Below are 16,978 nucleotides of genomic sequence, written 5' to 3'. Positions count from 1 at the left end.
GTATATGTTACGGTGTAAAGTCAAGTGCCGGCATGCCAGTCGGGAATGATAGAGAAGAGATGGCTGTGAGAAGACATCAGCCAATTGCACGCTGACCGACCTCTCTCCAGCACAATAATGTAACAGCAACGGCCCCTATCTGAAGAGGACACAAGTTCCACGGCAGACTGGTGACGGCCCAGTTCAATAGCAGCATCAACTCTAGTTACTTCGCTTGTACTCCCTATGCAGCACAGACTTGGAATTGCTTATACTGAAGAAGATTTATTATTTCATATGTCGCCCTTTGCTTGTGATATGTCTGTGCAATTGTAAAGGTTTAGTACTGTAACTTTCTCACTGTAAAAAAAAGTCATTATTACGTCTTGTTTGGATGTTTGTCTCGTGAACCGTGCAAGCAGGCTTCCTATACACCACATATTTGGTGACAAGGCATATGAAGAACCAACACAACAACCTGTTCACGTTTCGCACCCAGAACTTGGCTCCAATAACTTTGTTTTTCATGGGCTTTTCTGTTTTCCTGGTGCCTTAATTCTACTTTGTCTTTTCTTTGCAGGGGTGTGTTTACAGGTTTTAACAGTGTCTTATAGTGTTTTTTTGTAATCAGTGTTTTCAGGTGGAAGTTGCAGGAATTTTCTTTGCTTGTGTGCTTAATTCTATTGCTTACATTTTCTGTTTATTGCATTTGCCTATTCCAAAATGAGCACCCCACCTCTCCCACCCATTGCTAAGGCACCTGAGTTGCAAGCAATAGATGCAACGAAGCTAACCCAAGTGTTTCAGTTTCAGATGCAGCAGATCTCAACTCTACTAACTAGGGTACATCAGTTACTGGCACATGCTGTGCACCCAACAGAACAAGCAATACCTGTAGCTCCAAGTACTATACCGCCTTTTTGGCAGTTTAACGAAAAAGAAGAGGGACGGCTCGAGTGGTTGCAACAGTATGAAGTGCACATAATTGCTCATGAAGTATCAGATACTGTGAAACTACATTACTTTTTGTCAACTGTAGGAAGTGCAGCCTTTCGCCTCATTCAGAAATTGTTCCCTAACGCAACTCCGAGTGATCTTTCCTATGATCAGGTTGTAGATTCGCTAACTAACTATTTTGACCAACAAGGGAATGTGGTGCCAGCTAGGTACCAATTCTTTCGTTGCAAGAAAAGGTCAGAACAAACTTATCGCACGTGGATAACAGAGCTGTGGAGTATGACGAGGAAATGCAAAATTAAATGTGCTTGTGGTGCTTAATATTCAGATGTGATGTTGCGTGCTGCGATCGTGTACGATGTAACTGATATCAGACTTAGAGAACAGATTCTGAAACAGTCATATCCAACATTTCATCATGTAGTCCAAATTCTACATCAGTATGATTTAGGTGCCATAGAGGCTGATAAATTTGACCAGCCACTAATTTGTCACGTTCAGTCATCATTTACTCACGACTGGTCCAACAGATAGCAACACCACACACGTGCCAAGCCGGGTAAATAGAATTAAGTCATGCTCTTGGTGCTATTCATAGCACAAACGTCAAGACTGCCCATCCAGACAAGCACAATGTTACACTTGTGGCAGGAAAGGTCACATAAAATCCGTATGTTTGCAATGGATCAAACATAAGAATTATGTCCATTCACAAAAATCTAGTCACACGGTCCATGTAATCAATGCAGTGTCTTCAAAGCCTGCAGGGATTAGCAAAACTAGCAAGCAAAGTTTCCTCAGTGCTATGACAGCCCGAAAATCTTTTCGCTCATTTGCATATTAGTGGAAAATGAGTGAAATTTCAGTTGCAAACGGGTGCTCCTGTTACATTGCTGAATCATAACACATATGAGCTGTTGTGCTCTCCACGCCTGTCTAAAACTAACACACACCTGATAGCTTAGAATGGACAACACATTCCCATTCTCAGAAAATGTACTTTGCCTGCCATGTATCGCTCGCATACGCAAACTGTGACTTTCACTGTGCTACAATCATGCGAATGTGTGAACATATTTGGCCTTGATTCATTTGGTTTTCAAATTCAGGACAATGTGTCAGTGACTGCAGTCAGTGCCAAAGACAGTGTAGCTAGCTTGCTGAAAGAATTCCCTAAACTGAAGTTTAGGCAAGACTAACAATTTTGTTGCACATATTACCGTAAAAGACATTGCCCAGCTGAAATTTTTCCGGGCCAGAACTGTTCCCATTGCATTACAAAACAAAGTGGCTGCTGGACATCTTTAACTGCAAGATAGTGGAGCTATTGCTGTGCATACAAGCTAGTCAATGGGTACGTCTTCTGGTTTTACTCCCCAAAACTTCAGGTCATTCACCTCTGTGTTGACTTGAAGTCCACAGTAAACCCACAAACTGTGATTGATACTTACCCCTTGCCACACCCAGAGGATCTCATAGACAGATTAAGCACTGGTCGCTACTTTTCAAAAATTGATTTCTGCGATACATATCTTCAAATACCACTAGATGAAGAATCTCAAACTGTGTATGTTGTGAGCACTCATTTGGGCTTGTTTAAATATCTGTGTTTGCCTTTTGGCAGTGCTTCTGCACCCACCATTTTCTGATGGTATTTGGAACAGTTAATTGCTCAAATACCAAACTGTTCAAACTATTTGGACGATATTGTCATAGCAGGTCATACACCTGAAGAACACATTGCAAATTTGCATGCTTTATTTCGTGTGTTATCTGAAGCAGAACTAAAGTGCAGACTCGACAAGTGTGATTTTTTGAAACCTGAGTTGCAGTATCTTGGTCATGTCAAACAGTCAAGGTGTACATCCTCTTCAGTCGCATTTATTAGCGATATGTGACCTGCCAATTCCTTGAATATCATAGAATTGCAGTCAGTCTTAGGAAAAATTAACTACAGGGCTATTACAAATGATTGAAGCGATTTCATAAATTCACTGTAGCTCCATTCATTGACATATGGTCACGACACACTACAGATACGTAGAAAAACTCAAAGTTTTGTTCAGCTGAAGCCGCACTTCAGGTTTCTGCTGCCAGAGCGCTCGAGAGCGCAGTCAGACAAAATCGCGACAGGAGCCGAGAAAGCGTAAGTCGTGCTTGAAATCCACTCACATCAGACAGTCATAACAGTGCAACGACACTTCAGGACAAAGTTCAACAAAGATCCACCAACTGCTAACTCCATTCGGCGATGGTATGCGCAGTTTAAAGCTTCTGGATGCCTCTGTAAGGGGAAATCAACGGGTCGGCCTGCAGTGAGCGAAGAAACGGTTGAACGCGTGCAGGCAAGTTTCACACGTGGCTCATGCCACAACTGGAGACCGACAGTGCCGACTTCACCTTTCAACAGGATGGTGCTCCACCGCACTTCCATCATGATGTTCGGCATTTCTTAAACAGGAGATTGGAAAACCGATGGATCGGTCATGGTGGAGATCATGATCAGCAATTCATGTCGTGGCCTCCACGCTCTCCCGACTTAACCCCATGCGATTTCTTTCTGTGGGGTTATGTGAAAGATTCAGTGTTTTAAACCTCCTCTACCAAGAAACGTGCCAGAACTGCGAGCTCGCATCAACGATGCTTTCGAACTCATTGATGGGGACATGCTGCGCCGATTGTGGGAGGAACTTGATTATCGGCTTGATGTCTGCCGAATCACTAAAGGGCCACATATCGAACATTTTTGAATGCCTAAAAAAACTTTTTAAGTTTTTGTATGTGTGTGCAAAGCATTGTCAAAATATCTCAAATAATAAAGTTATTGTAGAGCTGTGAAATCGCTTCAATCATTTGTAATAACCCTGTATTATATTCAGTTCATACAGAATGTTGCACAAATTGCAGCTCCATTGCATCGCAAGAACGTCCCCTTTGTTTGGACAGATGAGTGCCACGAAACTTTTCAAAAACTTAAAAATGCATTGCTCAGTGATCGATGCTTGGTTCACTTTGATCCTGACAATCCAGTTTTGTTGCAAGCCTCTTACAGAATCACTGAAGCACCTTTGCACAGAATTAGTGATAAAGACAGGCCTATTGCTTTTGCATAAAAAGTGTTGTCCACAGCTCTATGTAACTATCCACAAACAGAGAAAGAGGCACTGGCTATTGGGTATGGTGTCACCAAATTCCACCACTATTCGTATTGCAGAAAATTCTACTTAGTAACGGATCACAAGACATTACAGTCCTTGTTTCATCTGATGAAGCTAGTTCCTGTATGAACTGCCCAAAAATTGCAAATGTGGGCTTTGTTGTTGTCTCAATACTGTGTATTGTCTGACAGCTCAACATGGTAATGCAGACGCACTTTCACATCTTCCAATTGGCCCTGATACAGACTTTGATGCATCTGCTGCATCTTGTCACATCAATGCTCAGGATTCTGAATTGCTTCAATCCTTTCCTCTAAACTTTAGGAAAATTCCACAGATGCTGATTCAGATTTGAACATTTTGCTAACATACATTTGCACTGGTTGGCCCCATTCCTCACATAGCATAAAGAATGTAGTGCACCAATATTTGCACATCAGCATAGCCTTGCTATATAACATGGTGTGATTCTTGTTCAAAATGACAGTGGACAGTCACGTGTGTTGATGCTCCAAGCTTTGGAAAGAGAATTGTTGCAGTTACTTCACCAAGGACACTGGGAGATTGTTCACACAAAACAATTAGCGCATCGACACTGTACTTGGTAGGGTACGGACACCCAAACAGAACAGACGATATCACAGTGTGATACACATGCGGAAAATCAGACCGCTCTGCCACAAAAATTCTCTGCTTGACCCAAGTCACAATCACCACAGCAATGTGTGGACATAGACTTTGTGGGACCTTTTTGGAACACTCAGTAGTGGAGTGTGGTAGACTTTTATAGCAAGTTTCCTTATGCTGTGCCAATGAACTCGACAACGTCACGTAGCACAGTTCAGGCATTGTCCTCTATTTTTTGCCTCAAAGGTTTGCCCAAAGTCATAGTGTCGGGCTACGGCTCTCAGTTCAGTCAAATGAATTTGAAACATTCTGGCATACAGCATCTAACTAGTGCACCGTTCCATCCACAGTCAATCAGCAAAGGGAAACGTTTTGTCAGAACCTTCAAGTAGCAGATGGCCAAAAATCGCACCACACACACCAGGGATCAAGCACTGCAACCGTTTCTTGCCTCCTATCATTCGCATCCACAAGGTGGACCATTGCCAGTGGAATTGCTTCACAGCCACTGCCGTCGGACACTGCTCCACCCTCCTCAGCATCCGGAGCTGAAGGAAGGCCACAAGTATCGCTTCGCGCTGCATGGCGCATGCGTGAATCTCATTTCAGACCCAGACAGATTGCAGCACCGACATCACAATCAAATTCGCCATAGTCAATCCTTGTGTATCTCTTCCCCCAGATTCACGAATACCAGGACAGCGAGGCCACAACAGCTGCCAGAGGGTGTCATGACAACACCATGGGATGACCTCACGGAGACGGAGCCTTCACCTCCTCTCCTCATGCCGATGGAGCTGGACCCGCCCACGCCGCAGCAGCTGACGCCTTCTATATCTGGGTATGCGCCTCAGGAGATGGAAACATACCCTTCTGGCCGTTTTCTGGGGGACTTTTTCACCAGAGCGAAGGCCAGATGGTGGGGTACGACCAGAAGTCTTGACGTCTCCTGTAGCCACAGCTTCCAGTCCCCCAGAGTGTCCGCGCTCCTGCCTCCCCTCCCGTTGTCGTGCTTCTTATATAACGACAGTCCGTCACATTGGGGGGGGGGGGGGGGGGGCAAGAATGTTACGGCGTAAAGTCAAGTGCCCGTGTACCTGTTGGGAACAATAAAGAAGAGATGGCTGTGAGAAGATGTCAGCCAATAGCACGTTGACCGACCCCTCTCCAGGACGACAACGTGACAGCACCAGAACGACAACGTGACAGCATCGGCCCCTATGTGAAGAGGACATAATTACCGCGACTGACTGCTGACGGCCCAGTTCAAAAGCAGCATCAACTCTAGTTACTTCGCTTGTACTCTGCAAGTGTCACAGACTTGGAATTGCTTATACTGAATGACAGTTATTATTTCAAATGTCGCTCTTCACTTGCGACAAATCTGTATAATTGCAAAAGTTAAGTATTGTAATTTTCTTAATGTAATAAAACTAATTAATACGACTTGTTTGTATATTGGTCTAACAAACTGAGTAAGTAGCCTTCCTAGGCACCACACTGTATTCACTGATAGATGAAATACATAATTTTTTGATCTTAAAATTGTTTGCACGCACAACCACTCCTTGTTCATGTAGTTTCCCTTCATAAGTGGATACACATTTTTTATTTGTTCCTCTGTCTTTACTAAAATGCACAACCCATTGGTTAAGATGATCGTGTCAGGCTGAGGATGAATGTGATATGTGCCGTTACCAAATTTTATTCTTGAAAATTCAAGAATATTCATAAAGGCTTGAGAATATTATAGAATAAGCTCAATTTTCCGCCTTGAAAAATACAGTGATTAGATAGATGACGTCTTGGTGACTAGCACAATATGATACAACCACTTCAAACAGTCATATCTCCACATCAACAACTGCACCGACACAACTACTACAGCATAAAATAAGGGAACCTAGGGTAGCACTCCATACAAATACCAGTGATTGGGGGTGGGTGGTTTTGGAGGTATTGTTAGCTTCACCCACAAACACTCTAACTTGACTTACAACTGTCAAGTATCATTTTGTGACCTATACCCACATCCAGAGACATGGATAATGTTATGGAAAATGCAATATAGATGATTTTATTTATCAGTTTTGCCATAGGTTTGTTAATGAAATCATACACCACTTTCTCTGTAAGTAAGTGACAGCAAAAGGGCCGAACGAATAGGTGGAAGTCGGTAAAGGTCATTTCTGCCTGTTGCCAAACTTAGCTACTAAGCAACACACCAAAGTACTGAAGTAGGCACTGTGAATGCAATATTGATTCCAGTGTGTTGGCACTACTGTGAGAAACAGGCACTGAGAGACGACTTTCAAATCAGTACACGGCTTTAAGATTTAAAACAGCAGCACAGATAATGTTTCAGTCACTGATCCTTAAATACCATGCTCACAGCAACAAGAGAGCAGCTGATATTGGAACAAATAATAAACAATCACATATAAACTTGTTTTTTGTCTTTCAGACATAACACTCAATTCTAACACATCACTTTTTACACACTGCTTTCAAAAATACCTTAGTCAGAAGAACTACTGCTTCTTAGCAATCTATTTTTGACGGCAGTATGTAAAAGTAATGTGTTAGAACTGAATATCATGTCTGGAAGACAAAGAGTTTATATCTGATCCTACCCCTCTTATCGATGCGAGCATGGATTCTGATGATCAGTGAATAAAAAAATTCTCTGTGCTGCTGTCTCCATTCGTTTTATTTCATATATTGTAGTCGTGTTATGCCCTAGGCAGCAACAGTAGTTTCACTTAGTGTTAGCCCCTAAGCTGATCTTGGGAGTTATATACCTAGGCTTCAAAGAGGATTCCAACATTTTTCCACACTATCTAAACAATGTCAGTACCACACTAAAGCTGTTGTGTAATGCTGCAGATGTATACAAGGATCCATCATATGAATATTGTTAGCAAATCCTGATACAGAGTTGCAGATGATTAAAGCTCGACCTTCAGTACACAAAGCAGCATGAGACTCTTCTGAGTAATTAATTTGGTAATGGATGTAAGTTCTGGAGGAGAGGAAGGGAGTGGGGAATAAACAGTAAAGGGGCTTGAACTCAGCTGGCAGACTGAAAATGTAGACTGGGAGAGTGGCATCAAAACTATCTTCAGACTGAAGATTACGACGTGCATAAACTGGTGAAAAGATTCAGTACTGTTTGATTATACCATCATAGAGCACCACCACTAGAAAAGTAATAACAAACAAATATGTAAGCTGTGCTTTTACATATCAATCCAGAAGCGTGATCTGTATCTCAACACATTCTCACCTACGAATAATACTTGTGGACGAAAAAATGATAAAACAATTTATTACGTGGGCAGCACAACTACTGTGTGGAATTATTGTTTTATTTGCATGCGGGAACAAGACCAAGAGACATTGTGCATCTTCAAGATGGGACGGCAATCAAAGTAACTTCACAAGGGAATTACTAGGGTGTGCGCAATATGATACCTCTGTGAACTGCCAGTCTACACTGAAGAAGCCTGCATTCCAAATGCAGGAAAAGATTACAGTGGCTGTATTGATACTGACAAGGGGACCGCATCTACTCATCATCAGCAATGTTATCCAAATTTTTTGTGTATGTGGGGGCTTGGCCAGAAATTGAAGTGACAGAAATGGGAGTTCCAGATGACTAAGCATTTAGAAAAAATAAAATTTTTGGCACAGGTCAAGAGAGACACGAGCCATTTGATGTTGGGGTAGTAACCAGCCAACAGTTTGTGCAACAGAAAGATTACTGAATGGTAATCAGAGATTCACAGGGGCAAGCCACTGTGTGGAAACATTTTTTCTTTTTAATTTAATTTTTTATGTTCCACGAAGAGTCACCCTCCACTTTTTCATACCCTCCCCCCCCCCCCCCCTCCCGCAAGTCTACTTCTTTGGATCAAATCAACTCATTGTCGAACACACACTGATAAAACTTACACTACTTTCTCTTGTATTTTACTTCCAATTTAAATATGTTCTTCAGTTATTACTGCGGAACTTTCTGGTGTGATCAGATTGTTTTCAACCATAAGATGTAAAGTGCCGTTTTCAATCACATCAGTGCTTCGCTATGAATGTTATTGCCAGTACATTTTCGGTCCTCCATATTTTCACCATATTCACACTGTGTTCTCAGAATTCTCTCAAAAAATTCACACTGTATGGCCACCAGACCAAAGCTAGCCTTGTCACCAACCCCTCTGATATCATCTGCACTGGGAACATAAAGTTCATATGCAGCTACTCGAAGATCAAAATGAAACTAATGAAATACAAATTTCAATCCTTTCTTGGAAAGTTATTTGAAGAGTGCTCCTGAACACTGTAAGCACAATCTTCAGCCTCAAATATTACTTTGCCTTTTCTTTTCAGGCCTTTTATAAAAACATTAATAAATAATACACTGAGCATTATTCTGGTTTAATATCAGTATAAGTGAAGTAATAGTTGAAAATTATAAATGGAAAAAAAAAATAATTTTAGTGTGAGGATCTTTTTCCAATGATAATTCTGATGTCCTGTTTTGTGGCCATGTGTTACACCACTGCTTGTTAATGCATTGAACCATCTGCTGCGAAACACCAACAAATCCGGCAGCTTCACACACTGTATGGCCATGGCCAAACATGAATGCCTCTTTTACCCCTCTGTCACAGCCTTACATACAATGTCTTCTTGAAACACAAATGTCTCACTCATCGCTACTTCCTTATGCTCACATAGAGGCAGTGGGCACACAGTCAAGCACACAATTTGTTAGTTGTGCCATCTGTAAAGCTTAATGAACCACCTATGCATGCACCCTGGTGTGATCCATTTTTTCCCCCTTATGAGATTATTACAAAGGCAAGTACACTACGAATGTATTTAGTACAGCTTAGTAAACAAAAAAAAATATGTATTGATCTGTGTAAGCAAGCCTACTGCTTACCAGCAGCTGAGTCGCACCCTTTTTGTTGGACAGATATCTAATACGGATTGTTTTCATCTCGAGCTTCTGACCATCGCGAAGCAGTACCTAAACATGTAAATGCCTCCAAAGCAGCCAGCAAATTTTCATCTTCATTTTCTGGACCACTAGTTGAAATGCTGGAGGCATCAGTGATGAGGTTAACCATTTTGCTAACCTGCACGATTTGGTGTCCTGGATGTACAGTGTCAACACTCATCCATCCTTGATGGATGTTGTGTTCATTGTATTCTTGGGTATTGAATTCTTTTAGCATATTGGGCATTTCAGACATACCACCTCACTTCTCACCATGGATAACGCAGTAGACGACGGGCTTCATTTTATGACAAAGGGCAGGTGTGTTTGCTTAGAGTTGCATCGCTAACAGAGAAAGCAACAATGCATGAAAAACTGCAGACATCAATGTGGAATGTACGAATAATGTATCTGTTAGGACAGTGCGGTGCAACATGACGTTAATGGGCTACGGGAGTAACGACCAACGTGATTGCCTTTGCTAACTGCATGACATTGCTTGCAGCCCCTCTCCTCAGCTCGTGACCGTATCGGTTGGATTCTAGGCGACTGGAAAACTGTGGCTGATGGTAGTGTTCAGGCGTGGTGCAGACCCCACAAAGCCATTGACTCAAGTTGTCAACAAGGTACTGTGCAAGCTGTTGGTGGCTTCATATTGTTGTGGGTTGTGTTTACAAGGAATGGACGGAGTCCTCTGGTCCAACTGAACTAATGATTCACAGGAAACGGTTATGTTCAGCTACTTGGAGATCATTTTCAGCCATTCTTGGACTTCATGTCCCCGAACAACAACTGAATTTTTATGGATGGCAATGCGCCAAGTCACGGGCCACAACTGATACCAATAGGTTTAAGGAATGTTCTTGAGAGGTCAAGAAAATGATTTGGCCACTCAAACTGCCCAACATTGACAGGACATAATCGAGAAGTCACTAGTTCCTGAGCAAAATCCTGTACCAGCAACACTTTTGAAATTACAGATGGCTATACAGCAGCACAGCTCAATATCTCTACACAGGATTTCCAGCGACTTGAGTTCATGCCACGTCAAATTGCTGCACTATGTCAGGCAAAAGGAGGTCCAACATGATATTACGAGGTACCCCACAACTTTTGTCACCTTAGTGTACTCATGTTGTATACTGAATGTCACTTACCTTTATTGTACTGAATGTACTGCAAAATATGTAGATTGTTTGGTTAGATGGAAGAGGGAGCCTCTTGGTCCTAATATTGCCAGGTTCAATTAATGATTCTGCAAAACTTCTAAGATGAATCAAGAACACATTGAGGCTTAAATCGTACGACATATATCTTGTACAAAACATTACAGGATATCAGAAAGTTAGCCATATATGAAAGCAAATCAACAATCATTTTTCCTATGCTGCATCTGCTAAGGGATAGGTGGTAGAGCACAGTGGTAAAATGATACTATAGTGCAAAAGACATCACGAGTAGGATCAGAGAAAGATATATGTGGAAACATGAAGACCCAGGGATCTGCTTGTGTGTGGTGGTAGAAAGTAAGTAGGTGTCTTACACTTTACGTATCCAGATTAACTGAAGTATTTGATACTGCTTTGTCACCTCACAACCTAACTGTAACCTAGGCCTCTGACTATGCTGCAGATCAGTATGTCACTGCATCTATGACGTTCTGTGAATTCATTGGCTATGCTAACTCTCAACCAAACTACCGCCTTCCAACCTAGATTAGACCTCAGGCTACACTATGGAACAGAGTGACAGCACAACATATAGACCCAGAGAAAATACTGTCAGTGTTCTGCCCAGTTTCTGTTTTCGAATTTATGACATCATAAGCCACATAATCATCATGCTACTTGACAAACCCACCAATTGACAATGGTGGGTTCAGCTGACCCACATACTCTTGCAATGCCTGACTTTGGGCAAAAATTAATGACACTGCAATGGCACTGAAGGATTACCACAATGCAGTCATCTACTGCATTGATGAACACAACAACTATGATGTCAGTATAAATACAAATAAGAAGAAACTCAAGACTGGCACAGTGAAGGTATACCTGCAAAGAGATATTAAAATTGTGAAAAAGAAATTGCGAACTAATTCCTATGAACCTACTTCATCACAATACAAATGTAACATGTGTCTAATTGTCACAGAATTTCAATTCAGAGACTAACCTGGGAAACAGTAAACAGTTGAATATTTTAAATGAAACCAGTAAATTCATCAAACCTAAGAGCAGTGGGTAGTAAATGCACTACTGCACAATGTTTAACTGAATTTCCTTTTGGACTGATCATGGAAAACATCCAGATGAAGGTTTTACAGCATGTAGTTTGTCGGTACACTGAAGTTAAATTTTAAATAACACTGTCATCAAGATTTTATACAATCCTCAAGATGCTGCTCTATGGCAGTTTCACCACCAACAATTCATTAGACCCCCAGGATACTTGCAATAAAACAGCATATAATGTTGGGAAAATGATAAATTTACTCAGCAATGGGTAAAAGTTATGTAGTGGGGCATTTTCCATTTTTTGTAGGTCATGCACAACATGTGTAAACAATATGCATAAAATTTTGCTAGTTTTCTGAATTTACCTTACACTTTTAGTTTTTGTAACAAAAGGTGCAGTAAACATGGCAAAGTATGGTAAATAGGGTGCAAATTTAACATTTAGGTGTGCTATAGGTCAATCTGTAACCACAACCTATATTAGGCACTCACGTTAATTGAGCTTTGCCAACTCGCATCACCATCTTCCAACCTAACCTAGACATAGTTCTACACTACATATCTGTCACTGTAACCAATATTTCGGGGGGGGGGGGGGGGGGGGGGCGCTATAACACCTCACACTAGCCCAACCATGATATGATACAGTGCTAAATGTAAGATGGCACAGGCAACATGCAGAAAATGATTTCTGGAGTTTCCAGATTTATTATATGTCAATAATTCTACATACAACGGTGTTATTTATGTTTTTATCTTAAAGACACATGGATGATCTTTATTTACTGCAAATACCTGTAGATCTTACTGAAATACTAAGTTACCCATCAGCCAAGTCATTATGGTTTGAGGGGGGGGGGGGGGGGGGGGGGGCAGTGCACAAATGGTTTAATTCACACTTAACTGGAAGAATGCAGAAAGTTGAAATAAGTGGTTCATGTAATGTTAAAACATCAGCTGATTCCTCAAACTGGGGGGCTATCAAGTACGGGGTCCCACAGGGTTCGGTCTTAGGTCCTTTACTGTTCTTGATATACATTAATGACTTACCATTCCACATTGATGAAGATGCAAAGTTAGTTCTTTTTGCTGATGATACAAGTATAGCAATAACATCCAAAAACCAAGAACTAAGTGATGTAATTGTAAATGATGTTTTTCACAAAATTTTTCAGTGGTTCTCAGCAAATGGACTCTCTTTAAATTTTGATAAAACACAGTATATACAGTTCCGTACAGTAAATGGCACAACTCCAGTAATAAATATAGACTTTGAACAGAAGTCTGTAGCTAAGGTAGAATTTTCAAAATTTTTAAATGTGTCCATTGATGAGAGGTTAAGCTGGAAGCAACACATTGATGGTCTGCTGAAACATCTGAGTTCAGCTACATATGCTATTAGGGTTATTGCAAATTTTGGTGATAAGAATCTCAGTAAATTAGCTTACTATGCCTACTTTCATTCACTGCTTTCATATGGCATCATATTCTGCGGTAATTCATCGTTGAGTAGAAAAGTATTCATTTCTCAAAAACGTGTAATCAGAATAATTGCTGGAGCCCACCCACGGTCATCCTGCAGACATCTATTTAAGGATCTAGGGATCCTCACAGTAAACTCACAGTATATATATTCACTTATGAAATTTGTTGTTAATAATCCAGCCCAGTTCAAAAGTAATAGCAGTGTGCATAGCTATAACACCAGGAGATAGGATGATCTTCACTATGCAGGGTTAAATCTGACTTTGGCACAGAAAGGGGTAAATTATGCTGCCACAAAAGTCTTTGGTCACCTACCAAACAGCATCCAAAGCCTGACAGATAGCCAACTAACATTTAAAAATAAATTAAAAGAATTTCTAGATGACAACTCCTACTCATTGGCTGAATTTTTAGATATAAATTAAGGTGGGAAAAAAAAAAAAAAAAAAAAAAAAACATTAATGTCATGCAATATTTTGTGTAATGTAATATCTTGTACAGACATCTTTTATTAACCTGACACGTTCCACATCATTACGAAGTGTCGTATTCACGATCTCTCGAACAAGTATTAACCTAATATAATCTAATCTAGTATAGCTACTGGAACAACAGTGTATTAGAGGTACACTTCGAGGAAGAAGAAGTGGAGCTACAATTTGCTCAGCCTAATGATACCTCAATGGTAAATCAGGCTTACATAGGTGGCAAATATCTTTGGTACAGTGTGTAAGATATACATGTATGGACAATATATAAAAAGAAACACAGTTCCAGTTTACTCAAATACAAAAACTGTACACTGGAAATAAGAAACGCTTAAGTCCAAAATGTCAAAAAACACAAAGAAGCCACAAGAGATACATGTTACATACGATTATAACAGTCTTACACATTCTGTAATGTCTGACAAAAAAAGTGTAATAAGTTTGGAAATTAAATATATCTATAAACTGATATTTGGGTAAAGACGTGTCGTGCCTCACTTCCATGGAAGCAATAACAAAATATATAGTATTGACATCACTTACACAATAAGAAAAAAAGAGTCCCCGAGTTACACTTAAAAAAATCGACCATGGCTAATAGATGCTTTTTTTTCCAGCACTTAATATGTTGGTCAGTGAATGGTGAGGATTATATCCTAAGGTGAGAAAATCATGCAGTTTGAACCCCAAAATCACATATTTGTTTTTACCTCATTCTACTACACAATACCCAATAAATAATCAAACGATTTTATCTTACATTGTGCCGTTTCTTTCAGAGCAATAACCGCCCACTTGTTTGCTGTATACGGCTTCTCTTGCGTTCTTAGCTGAGTATTTTTCTGTGTGTTCCCCCCTCTCGCCTTTCCATCATAAAGCAGGGCACAAAACATTCACGTCTAAGATAACTGAAATGATGTAAAAAGTACTATTCCTTGTTGCCTCTACGTAAGGGGGCGAGCAACAGGTTACAGCATGTTTACCACCGCGATAACACACGCTCGCCACATTTAGCGTTCATGTCAGGAACAAATGAATTTGCACATGGCTAACTCTAATGGAGGTACTTTTAAGTACAAGGAGGCTTCTCTGGGCCCTTCAACGTATCCCAAGGTTTTAGTCATGGTACAATCAAGCAGTTTATTCGTGAAAAACTAAAATATCCAATTTTGACACTTCCAGCGTTTCACATTCCCGGTCTTCAGTTGAAAACTAGTAATGGGTAGTGTATGAGAAGACATATCAGTATCCACTATTAAGCGATCTAATGCAATCATACAGAAAATATCAACTACAAATATCACTAGTCGTCGAAACTGGTTGAAACTACTACGCATAACATGCATTCACGAACACTTCACTTCTGTTTAGTCGTATACACATAATGACATAAGCCATGCCATGATATACTGAGATTCATGCGCTATCCGCAGATCGTTTCCGTAACATAAGCGTTCTTGTTTAATGCTGATATCACTGTGTAGAAGTGATTTAAAAATAATCGGAGCAAACACTTACTTCGTATAAAATCCCTTCCGCTAAACATTCAAAAAACAAAACACACACACCCCAAGATGCTTTTCAAAGATTACAACCTACATAGCTACGCGATACTCAAAGACGGCGAAATTGTATAACTATGTTTTTGGTACTCTATCTCTGTGATTGTTTGCATCTTATTAGTAGGGCTATTAGTAGACGCTGTTCGAGCAGTTGACGTCACAGTTTCGGAAATCTCGGGCTCTATTCGAACTTTTGATCGCTCTGCGATGTAGTGACTTTTCTTGTTACTATCACAACGACTTGTCTTAGGCGGCACCTACATTGCATCCGGAAGTCGTCCCATCCGAACCTGTCTGGTGAAGAGCGATAAACGCGCTCCAGCGACGTCCGACTTCAATGCCTACACAGTGCACTACTACACTGGATCCGAGCCATTCGGCAATGGCGCGCAGCTGACGCACGTGGGACACTGGCTGCCAGCTGCCCTCACATAGACAATGGAAGAGATTACACCGAGCGTCAACCCAGTGTACTGTCGTCATTCATGAGTTTCCTCACTGGACTTAGTTACACGCTATAGGTCAGCAGTTGCAGTTGTTGAGAAGCGATCATGAGTGATTCGAATGATCATTTTTTGTGTTGGCTACTGCTGGACGAGAACGTTCGCTTTAAAAGACGGAGGAAAAGGAGTTGGGTGCATCGTTTTATTGAAGAGAGATCTGCAGGGGAATTTTTTTACAATTTGCCAGTCACTGCGAAATTTTCCAGACAAGTTCAAAGATTATTACACCATGTTTATAGAAACGTTTGACTACATACTTGAACGTATAAGAGACGATATAACTGACCAATCCAACTTCAGGGACTGTATCGCTCCATAAGAAAAACTATCACAATCAGATAAGCAGTTAAAAACAGCTGATAGCCTTTTAGTTATTGTGAGTGGCATAACTGGTCAAATAATGTTAGAGTATCATAAATAAATTCTAGCATCCGTTACAATAAAATATATTTAGTAACATTAACAAATATATGTCTAAATTCCTTCACAGTAATAGATGCTATCAGCAAATAAACAACTGTTAACAAGTAGCCATGAATAATCTGAAAATCAGAACGAAACAATTGTTTGGTTCAAGACTGACAAATATCAGCACTGAATGTGATGAGGAAAATTGTGGGATAATAAACACTTACTTTATACATAAAGACATATTGACAGTACATTAGGGATAGCCCATTAAATGAGTTGCAAACAGGTTGATGGGCAGCGGGACACATTTGAGCTACGCTCACAAAGGAAGACGAATCTTAGGTATAATTAGATGCACTTTGTCATGGGTTAGTTGACAGCTGTAATGATGGTAGAGGACATGCAGTGTGTGTTTGTATTAAACTTAACGACCTCTTATCACTTTTGAAGTTGTGAGCTTGTAAGGCTTCAGTGACGTCCCCCAAGATTTTCGTACATAGTCTCATTTTCTCCAGTTGATCCAGTTCTTTGACTGATGGCAGTAAACTCATGAAGGACTAGTCGTC

The 16,978-nt window shown here is 40.6% G+C and overlaps 1 protein-coding gene across 1 annotated transcript in view; it reads right to left on the bottom strand.

Moving 5' to 3' along the window:
* LOC124719082 (ubiquitin carboxyl-terminal hydrolase 29-like) overlaps window positions 1-15,510 on the bottom strand; it is a 433,479-nt gene extending 417,969 nt beyond the window's left edge. Inside the window, exon 1 of the mRNA XM_047244762.1 lies at window positions 15,455-15,510. The gene's annotated coding sequence lies outside the window, so the exon portion shown is untranslated. The remainder of the gene's footprint in view (window positions 1-15,454) is intronic.
* Window positions 15,511-16,978: the final 1,468 nt, after the last annotated feature.

This window comes from Schistocerca piceifrons, chromosome 10 (assembly GCF_021461385.2).
Source record: "Schistocerca piceifrons isolate TAMUIC-IGC-003096 chromosome 10, iqSchPice1.1, whole genome shotgun sequence".
NCBI classification, from domain to species: Eukaryota; Metazoa; Arthropoda; class Insecta; order Orthoptera; family Acrididae; genus Schistocerca; species Schistocerca piceifrons.
The sequence above is the reverse complement of the archived record's forward strand: the minus strand, read 5'-3'. Positions and strand labels throughout refer to the sequence as shown.